Source organism: Macrotis lagotis, chromosome 1 (assembly GCF_037893015.1).
Source record: "Macrotis lagotis isolate mMagLag1 chromosome 1, bilby.v1.9.chrom.fasta, whole genome shotgun sequence".
Taxonomy (NCBI): Eukaryota; Metazoa; Chordata; class Mammalia; order Peramelemorphia; family Peramelidae; genus Macrotis; species Macrotis lagotis.
Window position 1 is genome coordinate 165,670,585 of NC_133658.1, and position 15,732 is coordinate 165,686,316.

Sequence of the window (15,732 nt, forward strand, 5' to 3'; positions counted from 1 at the left end):
AGTATCTCCAGAACCATCCACTTTGCTCATGGGGTAGATGATGTCACTGGAATGGATGGAATTTATCTCCAAAGCCACAAGTTCCACATCATTTTCCCCCTTCTGTTTGCCATGGATGAGAGAACAGTAAAGCTCAAAATTCCCACCAGTGCTTATTCAGAATATGTTAATGCTTGCTTATTTTATGTTGAAAAAAAATTCTAAGTTCAGAAGCAACCAGATTAAAAAGTTAGAAATTCAAGTAGTTACAGATATAGATTATCATTGAGTGCTTTATTAGTATTAGAAGGTAGCCCCATCTCCTATGCAACACTTCAGGGATTCTGATTTACTTTCCATTTATATATTTGCAGCAATATTTTCTATGATAAATGTCCTTGTTATTTGAATATTGTAATTAAATACAGGCCACTAACTCTTGGATCTATATTGATTTTTTTTTGTGCTTTCTCCTCAATACTTTAGCATTTTAATTTAAAGTTTTGATTTTCAAATTTTCTTTTTCCTTCTCTCCGTCTCCTCACATGTGCTATAATGTAAAACATTTCCATATTATACAAGAAAATGTGAATAAAAGGGAAAAAAAAGAAAGTGAAAAATAGCATGTTTTAGTCTGTATTCAGTCAATATAAATTCTTTCTCTGGAGATGGACAGCAAGCCTCATCATTAGTCCTTTAGGATTATCTTGGATTATTATATTGCTAAGAAAATCTATGAAATGCACAGTTCTTCATCAAACAATATTTCTGTTACTATGCACACTGTTCTTCTGGTTCTGTTACCTTCATTATGTATCAGTTCATTTAAATCTTTCTAAAATTTTTTTTCTGAAATCACCCTGTTTGTCATTTATTTAGTACAATAATATTTCATTATTTTCATATGACTAAGATTGTTTAGCCATTTCCCAATTGTTGGACATCATTTTGATTTCCAATTCCTAGGTATGACAAACAAAGGTGCTATAAATATTTCTGTAGAAAATAGGTCTTTTTTTTTTTTTGACATTGGATGGCTTTGGGACCTAGTAGTGGATTGGTCTTGGTAGGTAGACTCTCAAGTATTTTCTATTGTCTACAGAAATTTTAGATGGAATTTATCTATTTCTTCCTCCTGGACTTGGTTGTTATTATGAAGAAATGCTGATGATTTATGTGAATTTATGGTATTCTGCAACTTTGCTAAAATTATTAATAATTTGAATTTTTTAAAGTTTTTTCCCTAGATTTTTCTAAATATAACATCATACCATCTGGAAAGAGTGATAGTTTTATTTTCTCATGCCTATTCTAATGTCTTTAATTTCTTTTTCTTCTCTTATGGCTTTAGGTAACAATTATAGCACAATATTAAATAATAGAAATGATAATGAGCATCCCTTCTTTACTCATGATTACAATTTTTCCTTATACAATGTTTGCTGATCTATTTTAAGATAAGCTCTATTTATTCCTTTCCTTTCTAGTGTTTCTTTCATTTTGTAATCAAGATTTTATTAGTTCATTTGGTCATCAGTACATAGACACTATGAATAAATTGTACATTTAAAAAATGCTAGAAAAGTCTAAAAATTATGTAGTTGTCATCTTTTTCTAAACTGTTATTCCAGTGATTTTTCTTACTTTGTTTGGAGGCAATTCTCCCTGAAAAGAAGTCTTCAAATACCAGTATCCTGAATATAGATAAGGTATTTGATCTTTTACAAATCAAGGTTCCACCAATTCTGTATTTAATAAAACTACACTCATTATAAACATTTTCCAGTCTTTTACAGTACATTAACTAAGTTACCAGAAAAAAAATTGTACCACTATTACCAAAGATGACAATGTCACTGATAGCACACAATTTTGAAAGGGAGATCCAACACCATGGAGCCATTTTATTTAGGAAACAATTGTACTGAGAGACAAGATGGATACAGATTAATCAAAATAAGATCTTTAAAATTCATGGTCACAACTCCAAATTACTATCTCTGCTTCATTTAATTTGATGTAAGGACTGCCTATGGAATGTTAAGTCTATGCACAAGACATGAAACACCTTCCTAATCAACAGACTATTAATTTCTGGTTGTATTAAAACAAACAAACAAAAAACCAAACTGACAATGTGCACATGATCTTACGTTTTTAAATAGGACTCTAAATAATGGCACTTTAGATTGGCTTCACTTATTTAATTGTTTTAAAAAATTAATGTGATGAGGTGGGACTGCATCCTTCTTAAAAATGTGTTTTTAGAGAGCTACTAAAAAACTGACATTTACAAAATAGTTGATAAAAATATTCCTCTAAATTGTACAAGAAGGGAGGGTACAGGGACAATTGTTAAGATTTTTATAAGATGTTATTCAGATTTGGTTTCTTTCTCTCCTGCTGAATCAGAGGCTGGAACCTCTTCATTTTTAGTTTCTCCATTTTCTGCAGGCAAATCATCTTTATTCTCTTCTTGCTTGGTAGCTTCTGCTTCTTTTCCTTTGGCTCCTTTTTCCCCTTTTGTGCAAACTTTTTTGTCCTCAAATTTAGCCTTCCCAGCTGTCTTTTTGGGCTTTGGTTCCACCTCTGCAAGGGCTGGTTTAGCTGACAATCTGGTTGACCTCCTCTTGGGCTCCACCCTTACATCCCCTTCTGTGTAGTAGACCTTCCTCTTGGGCATCTTGGCTGCGCGTGGGGACCGGCTCCCTCTCTCCAGTGGCGGGCGGTCACCGGGGTCTGGGGTCGCAGGCAGAGGGCCGCGGCGGCGGGAGCTTCTACTGCGGCTGCTTCCAGGGCTCCAGTGTTTTTAAATAGGAAAGGGTGCTGTATTTTGTCCAAGGTTTTTTTCTGCCTCTATTGAAATAATCATGATTTTTGTTGGTTTTATTATTGATATGATCAATTATAGTGATTACTTCTATATCCTGCAATGCTGGTATAAACCTCACCTGGTCATCATGTACGATCCTTTTGAAATATTGCTGCAATTTGCTAGTATTTATTATTATTTTTTTTCTGCAAAACTATTCATTAAGGGAACCTGGTCTATACTTTTGTTGCTCTGCTTTGTCTCTTCCTGGTTTGGGTATCAGCACCATATTTCAATCATAACAGGAACTTCATAGGACTCCTTTTATAACTTTTCCCCCAAATAGTTTATCTAGAATTAGAATTAATTCTCCACTAAATGTTAGGTAGAATTTGCTTGTGATTCCATCTGGTCCTAGGGATTTTTTAAGGAAGTTTAATGAGAACTTAATTTCCTTTTCTAAGATTCGATTATTTAAGCATTATAGTTCTGTTAATCTAACTTACATTTTTGTAGCTATTCATCCATTTCATTTAGATTATCAAGTTCATTGGCATATAATGGACAAAATAGCCCCTAATAATTGCCTTAATTTCCTTTTCTTTGGTGAATTCACCCCGTTCAATTTTGATTCTGGTAATTTAGTTTGCTTTTAAATGATTTATCTATTTGATTTTTTTTCATAAAATCAGTTTCTAGTTTTATTTATTCATTGTTTTCCATACTTGCAATTTTATTAATCTCGCTTTAGATTTTCAGGATTTCCAATTTGATGTCCAATTGGAGATTTTTAATTTGTTGTTTTTCTAATTTTTTAGTTGCATACTCAATTTATTGGTCTGTCTTTTCTCTGTTTTATTGTCATAAGCCATTAGAAGTATAAAATATCCCCGTTTTCTTTTGACTGCATACTGTAAATTTTGGTGTTTTCCCATTGTTATTTTCTTTAATGAAATTATCAATTATTTCTATGATGTGTTCTTTGACCCATTTGTGTTTTTAGAATTAGATTAATTCTCAATTAATCTTAATCTCTTTTTTTCCATTGTTCATTACTCAATGTAATTTTGTATTGCAATATGGTCTGAAAAGGATGTGTTTGCTGTCTGTGCTTTTCAGCATTTGGTTAAGGGGTTTTTATGCCCTAATGCATAGTCAAATTTTGTGTAAGTGATATATCCTACTGCAGAAAAGGGGGTATTCATTTCTATTCTCATTCATTTTTCTCCAGAGATCTATCATTTCTAACTTTTCCCAAATCTATTTCTTGACTTCTTTCTCTTTTATTTTTTGGGTAGATTTATCTAATTCTGAGGTAAAAAAGTTGAAATCCCCAACTTATATGGTTTTATTATCTATTTCATCCTGTAAATCATTCAACTTCTCCTTCAAAAATGTAAATGCTTTTCCATTTGGTGCATATATGTATAATAGTCTATGGCACCATAAGATATAGTTTCCTTCTTTTCTCTCTCTTGTAATTAGTGCTATTTCTTTTGCTTTCTCTGAGATCATGACGGCTACCTCTAACACCTTACCTTTATCCTGTGTTTATCTCCCTATTTCAAATGTTTTTTTGTTAAGCAGCATATTGTAGGCTTTTTCTGTGGGTTTTTTTTTTGAGATCAGAATGAAGTACTAGAAATCTTGAACATTAAGTATAACATTTCATGTTTCCATCTGTGCTTGCTATAGATGCAAGCAGCTTTCCCCCTTTTCAGAAAGCCCCTTTAAAATAGGCCCCATTTAATAGACTGTGCCTTACAGGGGCTATCCTGAAAAATAAGAAATGACAGGATTGAAACATCTGCCTTGAAAAGTACTTCCTCTAGAGTAACCCTGTCATGTAAAGATTTGATTAACCATTGGCCCAAGAGATTATTCTGACAGTTTGAGCATCTTAAGGGGCCTGCTTACAGGTGCAAAACAGATCTTAGCTAGGCCATCAACTAATCTTTAAACAGTACACCATAAAGCATCAATAGACTATAGTGATTTTGAGGTTAGAAAATTGCTGGAAAGGAGAAAGGATTGGCTAACATGGTTATGTTTTCAGGACTGTGTGTCAAACTCCTTCACATGAAGGAGATCAAATAAATGTGTCTGAGCAAAGCAGGTAAGTGTAAACACAGGTGCCCACATGCACATGCAATTACTTTATTTGTGCATGCAAAAAGGGTGAGGTTGGCAGAGAAGGCAGATGTGGATTTGCAGGGATTCGTGTCCTGTTGGAAAAATTTAGTCCTTATACTTGCTCGAGGAGAAAGTGAGTGATCCTTTTTGGTATCTCTGTTGACTAGATTCTGTAGAAAAAGATTGGCCATCAAACCAGGTCCCTTGGATTTATTCAAGCATCAAGCTCCTATAGGACTCAGGCAAATTTGTAATTTGGGATGGCCATGGTATAAACCTTACCTTGGCCTAAAATAAGAGAGGGCAAAGAAAAGCACTCTTTTAACATTACCCATCTAAATACCTATATAAATATTACCTATATAAACATGCATCTTTGACATCAAAATTATACTCAATTTCATATTGGATTTAAAAATATCACTTTTACCTTTTATATCTCATAGTTAGTAATAAACATTTTCAAATGAATGAGGAAAAGGAGGTTCAGTTTTCAATTTGGGAATATACAAATAAATGTTCAAGGTTCAATTTCACTCCAACTCAAGATGAACATCCTTATCTTTAGAGGACAAATACATATTTGCATATATTTTTAGAGACAGGAAAGGTAGAGATTAGAAGATAAATTATCTGACTTCAGAATTATAGTGTATGCTAATATTAATATTAATAAGAGCTAGAATTCAGAGTATTTTGTAAGCCTCACAACAACCCTCTGAGGTAGGTGTTATTATTATTATTATTATTATTTTGCAGACAAGAAAACCAAGACAAATCTGAGGCAGAATTTCAACTCATCTGGAATTTAAAGTATCCTAAAATAAAAAAAGGTTAATCTCTGCCTTGAACAGTTTGGGACCTGAGTGATAATATTGAATCTCAGGCTTAGAATGAACCTTACTTATCATTTGGACCAATTAATATATATAAGCAACACTGGAGCAGCTAGATTGCACAGTGGATAGATCATCAACTCTCTAGTCAGGGGGACTTGAGATGCGTAATAATTACCTAGCTGTGTGTCCTTGGGCAAGTCACTTAACCCCATTGTCTTGCCAACCCCCCCCCCAAAAAAACAAATAGATAATCAGCAACCTCCTCTACAACATGCCAAAAAAGCGGTGATCCAGTTTTTACTCAAAGACCTTCAGTGACTTACTGTTTCCTTAGGCAGTCTATTAAACTTTCAAATGTTTTTAGCTCTTAGGATGTCTTTCCTTGATAGAGGACTTAATTTACATCTTTGTATCTTTTACTTGTTTGCTTTCTTGTTTTGTTCTCTGGGGTCAAGGAGAGCAAATCTTATCCGTTTTAAACATCACATCTTTTTAGATTCCATAGCCAGTCCTCATTATTTGGCCGATCTTCTCTAAATTTCAATTATGGCATAGATCCCAGGCACTTTAATCCTTCTTCGGAATCTTTCCAGTTTATAAGTATCCTTCCTAAATTGAGGTAAAAAAGAACACACATAAATTCAATGCTTCAAATGTGTTCTCAGTAAGGTAGCATGCATATTTGTGATTATTGACCTTGACCACGTCAATGAAGACTAAAATGATGTCCTTAGCTTTTTGACTTATATCTTTGACTCATATTGAGTTTTTCGATCCAATAAACTTCCTAGAACTCTATTTGAAACATAACATTTACCAAGATTTTTTTTAAGACCACAGATTAAAAAGTGTCTTTGGAGAGGAAATTGTATTCAAATTTACCCTCCAAGGTAAGTCTATGTGGGATTAGGGGAAAAGATGAAAAAGATGAGAGTTTCAATTTGATCATTCAGATTTCTTGTTTATATGGGTCTATTCCAAAGCAAGACAAAATTTTCAGCAAATGATTTCTCAAATGATATGAACTGTAAGTTTCAATTTATTTTCACTTTGAGCTAATTCCATATGGACCCATTTGGAGGAAAGGAAAGGCTCATCTGGAGTTGACTTTTTCAATAGAGTGGAGCATCAGCTCAAGAAATATCTCTTGGTATCTCTGATGGTCTTGAATAAGAAATAAGTGGGATGTTCTCATCTAGTTTAATATGATAGGGAAGGCCAGATCAAATTGGCAAGCAGAGCCTGGGGGACAACAGGGCGTGTAACCACCACTTAGAGTCTTTTGATCTGTGTTTGTCAGGGCCTTTCTTCACCTGGTCTAAAATAGGAACCCAGAATTCACAAAATCATAGAAAACCAGTTGGATACCAGATGTGCCTGAGCAATTACTTGGCAAATTCTTAAAAATCTGGGGGAAATATCAGGGACCCACAGACAATGCTTTGGCAACAGGAAAGCTGCTTCTTATGAAGGGACTTACCTGCTCTTTACACCATTAAAAACACGTATCTTTTGGAAACTTCAATCAAGATAGTATAGTGGCTTCTCTTTTACTTCTCTGTTATTAGAATATTAATAAAATGTTGGAAACATAAAATCAGAAAAATCTTTAAAATCTTACAGTAGCATGTCCTTATTAAATAGCAAATAAAAAGCCTTTGGGGCCTCAAGAAGTTAAATGAAACGACTCAGAGCCAGTTATAGTGACCAAAGTCTCCAGATGCAAGTGGGTCATTGTTTCTCCTACATTGATTTCTCCTCACTTTTAGAAGACCAGATTCTTATTCGAAGACATAGTGAAGTCAGCAAGAAACATCCATTGACTTTATCATTTAATTGTGATTAAAAATGAAACATGGGAATCGTCATATATGAGACAAATTGTATTGTTTGTAAATATAAGTGAATCTGCTATGAGTTACAAAGTACCAAAAGCAATGATTGGAGAGGTACTGAAATTTCCAAATGAAATTTCCAAATTTCCAAAACTGTACCCCTAACAGCCTGTCACAGCAGAGTAACAGAAATTCCTATTATTATAATCATATCTAGGGTTAAGCTATTGCTTCCATTTCCTCCATGAAACTAGGCCTTTGAGGCAATTTACAGATGAGGAGATCAAAGCAATCCATAGTCATATGAAAAATTGCTCTAAATCATTACTTATTAGACAAATGCAAATTAAAGCTTCTCTAAGGTACCACCTCACACCTCTCAGACTCGCCAATCTGACCAGAAAGAATAATGATCGTTGTTGGAAGGGTTGTGGAAAATCTGGGACACTATTGCACTGTTGGTGGAGCTGTGAGCTCATTTAACTTTTCTGGAGAGAAATTTGTAACTACGCCCAAAAGGCAAAAAAAATGAGCATACCCTTTGATCCAGCAATACCACTACTGGGTCTGGTCTATACCCTGAAGAGATGATGAAAAAGGGTAAAAAAATCACTTGTACAAAAATAGTCATAGCAGCCATGTTGGAAATCAATAAATGTCCTTCAATTGGGGAATAGCTTAATAAACTGTGGTATATGTATGTCATGGAACACTGTTGTTCTGTTAGAAACCAGGAGGGATGGGAATTTTGGGAAGCCTGGAGGGATTTGCATGAACTGATGCTGAGTGAGATGAGCAGAACCAGAAAAGCACTGTACACCCTAACAGCAACATGGGGGTTTTGATCAACCTTGATGGACTTGCTCATTCCTTAGTGCAACAACCAGGGACAATTTGGGACTGTCTGTGATGGAAAATGCCATCCATATCCAGAGAGAGAGAACTGTTCAGTTTGAACAAAGACCAAGGACTATTACATTTAATTTAGAAAAAAAAGACTGATATCTTATTATCTGATCTTGCTATCTCTTATAGTTTATGTTTCTGCCTTAAGGATATGCTTTCTCTCTTATCACATTCAATTTGGATCAATGTATACCATGGAAACAATGTAAAGACTGGCAAATTGCCTTCTGGGGGGGTGGGGGGAGGGAAGTATGATTAGGGGAAAAAAGTGTAAAACTCAAAATACATAAAATTTTTAAAAAAAATAAAAAATAATAAGAAAGAAACGAGGCTTTTGAGTAAGAGCAATACATTCACTTATTAAAGGATAACTTTGGGTGTTTGAGAGCCAGAACAAGTTAAGAGAGTCTGAGAGAGCCCAGAGATGCAGAAGTAACACGTGGGTCTCTGATCCTGAACTTCTCACCCCAACCTACTCCTGCCTGACCAAGGACACTGATGAGATTCCCTCTGACCAGTTCTTCAAGGAGTAGGAAGTTCACCAACACATGCAAGAGAGTACAATAGATAAGTGAGCAGCATCCCAGCAAAATCTGCATGATCCTTGAATGATGCAGAGGGAAAAACAGCTACTTGTCTCTAAATGTCTTGTCCCTGACCATGTCAGCTTGAGTGAATTAGTAAGGACCATCTACCAAAGAATCCAACAACCCCACTGGTGTCTTCTTCCTGCTGGTGAACTAGCACACCATGAGTGTCTCCACACCCATCTCAGAGATCTATGAGCAGGAGAAGGATAAAGACAGCTTCCTATACATGGTTTATGCCTCTCAGGAGACCCCTGACTACTGAGAAAAAAAAGTGCAGGGAATGACCTGGCCCTAGTGAGGGGGCAGCCCAGTCCCCTGCTCCATAACTATTAAGTTGCCTCTACCTATTCCCCCTCTATTTTCATTCTCCAGGACCCAGAGCAGGAGAAGATTACTTAGAATAATGCCAAACTAAGGACTTTGTCCATGCAGAGCTGAAACAGAATAGAGGACATCCTATTTCAATAAGGAATCTCCAAAGTCTACAAATATCAACACTCAGTGTTAGATTCTAGAACCTTAGGAGCTTCTCTGACTTTCTGTATGTCTGAAGGTGGGTGGATGAGAATACAGAAATAGAACTATGTATGGCTGCCCTTCTTCCACTATCCCAAGCTATAGGTGGATCCTGTTGAAAGTGAGAATGGGGCAAGTATATGTGTGGTCTTGGCCCTATCTTGACTCTGGTCAGTTTTTTTGTTTTGTTTTTCTTTTGTTTATTTTTTTTAGGTAACAGTCTCTTCCATATTTGTTTGGACCCATCCTGTGCTAGCAGCCAGTCCAAGAAGTGAGCTTTTCCCTTTGGACCACAACCTTTCCTGCTGTTTCTTTCATATTATATACTAGCATCCTCCTGGAGCACCAGTCTATTTGAGTTAATGCTCCTTTATATAAATAAAGGGAAATTCAATTTTTACTCTACTCCCCCCCCCAGAAAAAGAAAAAAACATAATTTTGGACACTGGAGTCCTGTGTATTGTGGAGGAAATATAAGCAAAATATTCCTCTTTGAGGTACACACACGCACACACACACACACACACACACACACACACACACACACAAACAGACACATGACACTTAGGTAAGCCATTAACTTTAAATATACAGTTAATACAATTGCAAAAATCCTGAAGAATTACAGACTCATTTGTTTTATGAAATAAAATATACTATAAGAGTTGTGCTTTTTTTCTCATATGAACTTTTATGTTTTTAGTTTTTGCAAGGCAATGAGGTTAAGTGGCCTGCCCAGAGCCACACAGCTAGGTAATTATTAAATGTCTGAGGCCAGATTTGAACTCAAGTACTCCTGACTCCAGGGCCAGTGCTCTATCCACTGTGCCACCTAGCCATCCCATGTTTAGTCTTTTAAGCATACACATAAACACACACACACACAGACATACACACACATTTACATGGAAGTTACAAAATTGCCTTTTTTGTCTCTTTTTGTACTTTTTGGTTCTCTATAATTCTAATATTTTAATGATACTCTTTTTTCCTTCCTTTAACTACCTTCCACTAATTCAATACAACACCTCTTTCCCAGGTTCACGTTTGTAACAAATATTCACAATCAAGAAATCAAGTCAATACATTGATTATGTCTCAAAATTTATGTCTCATTCTGCATTTCTAATCCATTTCTTTCTGACCAAGAGATGGGTAATATGCTATATTATCAATTCTCTTAAGTCATAGGCAGTGATGATTAGGGTCCTATAAACTTTCAAACTTGTTTCCCCCTATGGTATTGTGGTTATCATGTAAATTGTTTTTTAGGTCCTATTCATTTCCCTCTTAATTAGTTCAAATTAGTTTCTTTTAGTTTCTCTGATTCCACTTTATGTCTCATTTATGGTATAATAATATGCCATTGTACTCATATAATAGAGATTTTGGTCATTTTTCAATTTACATTCACTCACTTGGTTTTTAATTATTTTTACAACAAAAAATCCTGCAATGTGTTTTATACACACACACACACACACATATGTGTGTGTGTATATATATATATATACACATATATATATACATATATATATATATATATGTATGTATGTATGTATGTATGAATTCTGCTTCGTCTGTGTGACTATATCATTCCAGGATACATATGTCCCCTTGTGATCCTTCCAGAATTATACTTCAGCCAAAGGTAGGAATCTCTCCCAACTGTGAAGTCGTTATAGCTGTGAAAGATGTCTCCTTGTGCATACTGATGAATAAATATGAAACAATGACATATGACATATACACATGCACTATATTATCTCACTATAGACAGCACTTCCAGTTTCAGATGAGTGTAGTTATTTCTCCATTTTTGAGACATATACAATAGTGAAATATTTAGTATGCACACATGTATGGACACTGAAAAAAAAATAAAAAATTCCACTAAAAACCTTTGAATTGGTCCTCTGCCATATTTCTAGGGAAATCATATCAAACCAATATTTTCTAATATGAATTAAGATCACTGAGAATGGTGGCAACTGAATTATGCTTCTGAATGTCTTTTCAGATTATAAAGTACAGTTTCTTTTGATATCAAATGAGGCATTCTCTGCTCTTGAGTTAAGATATTCGTGCAAAGTAAGGCAGGGAAAACTCTGTTTTTGTCTATACTTCAACACTTAGAGTGGACCTTGGAAAAAGAGTGAGTTCTACTAAGTGCTTATTGACTAACTGAGGTAACTGACAGCTCTCTGTTAATGGGGGGAAAAGTAATATTTATATAAGCTATGGGACAGTGTCCTCAGCAAACTCCTCTTTCCAAAAGACACCTCTGTGATAGCTCTCAGAGTTCAAGTGTCCCAGTATGTTTTAACTAATGATCACCCTGTGGTAGGGATTCCAAAGTGCACATGTCAACTGATCCCTTCTACACAGGAGGGTGCCCACAGGAAAGTACTACTCATGTTATTTCTGTTGTTTGAAGGGCTTGAGATATTTCCCACCTCACTTTCTTTACATTTTCCCTTCTTCTCTTGTTCCATCCTATTCTCCCACCTCCCCTCCTCCAGCCCAAGTCATATGTATGTAACAGGGAAAATATGTCTCCATATTCTTTCTACCATATCCTTTCTTTGGTTGCTTGCTATAAATGTATCCCCAGAGGCTACAAGGCAATGGCATCTGGTACACAGCTGTTCAAATGAGGCCCACCTCACTCGTCCTTTGAGCTTCTCTGACCGACATCTTTGCTATCAGCCCTACATCCTCCCTTCTTCTGTGAGTTCTCCTTTTGCTTAGCTTTTGGAATTCCATGGATTCTTAAATTGGCTTCTTTTTGGTCTAAAGTGATTACAAGTCATTTTTCAGTATGTCCTTGCTTATTGAGATGATTGACCCAAATGGCTTGGATAGAAAGAAAGGACTTGCAGATTTGAACTAATAGATATGTCTTTTAAGGCCATACAAAGTGGCTCACTAGGTGGGCATGTCCTTCCCAAATTTCTTTATTTTTTAAAAAAATGACATTTAAGTTCTTTTGATTATATCCAGGTTATCCTACACTGGGCATTTGTATAGCTTGAACAGGTCTCCTTAACACTCAGAAGAATAAGATAACTCTTTGACTTGATTTGCTGGTTGGCAGTAGCAGTAACAGCAATAGTCAGCACAATGCTAGGGCTAAAACTGAAGCAATAGCTGTAATGAGGACATGGTATAGCCCTCTTAGGCTACTAGGTTACTAAATTACTGTAACCAGAATTCTGGTTTGTTGAGGAGTGCTGGGATGGTTTGAATGAACTAGGTTTCATCATGTGGATGTTTGTCCTTTGTTCTGGAATAAGACCACAACATCAGGAAGGTGATACCATGACAAGTACATGAATTGGATTTGAGTGGAGGGGAGCTGTGCTAAGTCACCAGCTTCAATTTCTCCTCCATGGTCATCTGGGTCCAATGGTCAGATATAAATCAGGACGACTGGAGATGGCCTTGGATGTGAGGCAATCAGGGTGAAGTGACTTGCCTAAGGTCATACAACTAGTAGGTATGAAGTGTCTGAGACTGAATTTGAACTCCTAGCCTCCTGACACCTAGACCAGTGCTCTATATATGGTACCTCCTAACTAGGTTGAACCCTGATTAGTTGTTGATGAATTGCAACTTAACATTTTCATCCTCAGTTTCCTCACATGTAGAGACAGTGAGAATCAACCTGCAGTTCCAGTTTCATAGAGCTGTTGAGTGGCTCACTTGATGTATATAAATGACTTCACAGACAACAATTCTATGAGTATATCAGATATTATTATAAGAAGGCACAGTCTCATAATGGAACAATTTCTATATAATCTACTTAATGTTCATGGACAAATGTAAAATAATTTGTTTTGCAAATTATTATTGAAAGACTACATAGAGTGAAGATATATTTGAGTTCAAATCTATCCTACAATATTTAATAGAGAGACTCAGGGCAATTAATTGCTCTAAGCCTCAGTTTTTTCATCTTTAAAATAGGGATAACAATACTTAAAATGCCTAACAACTTGTGGGGAAAGTCCTTTATAAGATGGAAAGTCATCTAGAAATAATGATCCATCTCTGCTTGATAGTGGAATATAATTTGATAAAAAAAATCTGAATTTTTGCTTCTCCTGGCTACCCTGGCATCAAAATTTATAGTTCTTAAACTGACAGCCCCTGGTAGATATTTTGACCTGGTAGACATTTTGACATGCTCTCTCTGCCATATGTCTCTCATCCTTCCTCCTCACTACTCTTTCCATCTCTCTTTAGCTTCACTCTTTCTCCTCTTCTTTTTTGTCTCTCTTGTCTGCTTTCATTATTTTTAATCTGTCTTTGTCTTTTTCTCTCTGATGTTTTTCTGCATCACTTTAATTCTTTCTCTTTTTCTACTCTGCTTCTACCTCTCCATCTCTATCTCTTCTGACTGTCATGTCTCTGTTTCTGGGTCTCTTTGTGTGTTCTGTCTTCCTCTTCCCATTTGTGCTTCATCTTCACCACTCTATCTCTTTGTTCTATCTCTCTCTCTGCTTTTTTCTGTCTCTTTTTATTGTTCTTTATCTCTTTCTCTGTATCTCTGCCTCTGTCTTCCTGTTCCTCCTTCCATTACTGTTTGTCTCTCTGTGTCTTTGTCTTTGTATCTGACTGGCTGGCTCTGTCTTTGTTTCTCTGTGTCTCTTTCTGTCTATGTCTCTCTGTTACTCTGTTTCCCTGCTTCTGTCTCTACTTCTTTCTTTATCTGTTTTTGTCCCTGTCACTCTCTGTATGCTTCTCTCTGTCAGTCTCTGTCTCTGTCTCTGTCTCTGTCTCTGTCTCTGTCTCTGTCTCTCTCTCTCTCTCTCTCTCTCTCTCTGTAGATGCTGCCAGAACTTCAGACCATCTGAAGCAATAGAGTAATCAAATGGATTGTGTAGACAGAGTCAAAACATATGGACATCACTTCAACTTGGAGTCTGAAGAAAAGCACTTTTGTTGATTGAATTAGGAAGAGTCGCAATTACTGTGACAGAAATGTGCTAAAGTGAGGAAATACTGACCTTAGAAGAGAAAGACTTGCCAGGACCTTCTGTAGACAATCAAGGGCTTCAAAGAGACACACTGTGGGCATCTAGAGTGACAACAGTTGCCTGACAAATTGCCGTTTCCAGTCCCTTTGAACTAGAAGAGTGAACTTAATAGCTTTCAGCCACTGATTTTTTTTTTAAGGCCTGAATCCCCCCCCCCCCCGCCTTGTCCTCTGGTTCATCTGCCTGACACTACTGTTTGATTCTCCATTTTGACAGACTTTTCCTAGGCTCTTGCTTTGATGAATGCATAATTGCTTTATAATATTCAGTGGTGATCATGTGAATTTTATCTTTTATTTTTTCCAGTAACTAAACCTATTCTGCTTGGCCCTAGAAGGCAGAATAAAGAACAATGGATATGAGCAGATTTTAACTCTTTCCCATTAAACACACACAAACACACACATACACAAAAAGAACATAACCTTAATAAATGGATCTATCAAAAAATGGAATCACTTGAGCTTCCTTAGGTAATTGGGTTTCCCTTTCCTAGAGGGGTCCAAATAGGATCATAATCCCCTGGTCAGGTAATTTGTATAGACATTACTTTTGTTCAGTTGTGATTTGGATTAATTGTTTATGACATCCATGTGAACTCTGTGATGCCTCAAATATGTTATTATGGTATTTCCTCTATCTCCATATCAGGCAACTTAAGAATACTCCAGATCAGACATTTACACAAATAGGCAAAACTAATGAATGCTTTATGTGGCTTAGCTGAAGTGATCATTTTTATTCAAGCAAGTAAACACATCTTAGATAAGGCAGGATATGAGATTGGCTAATTGCAATTCTTGATTTAGGGTAATGGCCATTGATTAGAAAACTCGTTTGTGTGCACCTGTGTGTGTGTGTGTGTGTGTGTGTGTGTGTGTGTGTAGAATTTATATTTTTCTGTTTTGACTTCCTTTCAAATAAAGGTTTTAAATCAGTGTATTGATTTAGAATGGTTTTTTCATGATACTCTAAGTCAATGGCCCACAAGTTTTCATTTCCAAGGTTCTCTTTCCTCTTCCTTCATTTCCTTTCTCTTTCTTCAGTGCATGATGATGCTCTTTTCTCAAAGGAGAT

General features: G+C 35.9%; 2 pseudogenes; one reads left to right on the top strand and one right to left on the bottom strand.

Moving 5' to 3' along the window:
• Positions 1-2,313: 2,313 nt before the first annotated feature.
• Positions 2,314-2,687, bottom strand: LOC141514656 (non-histone chromosomal protein HMG-14 pseudogene; annotated as a pseudogene).
• A 4,754-nt stretch (positions 2,688-7,441) lies between these two features.
• Positions 7,442-9,356, top strand: LOC141518508 (microtubule-associated protein 1 light chain 3 alpha pseudogene; annotated as a pseudogene).
• Positions 9,357-15,732: the final 6,376 nt, after the last annotated feature.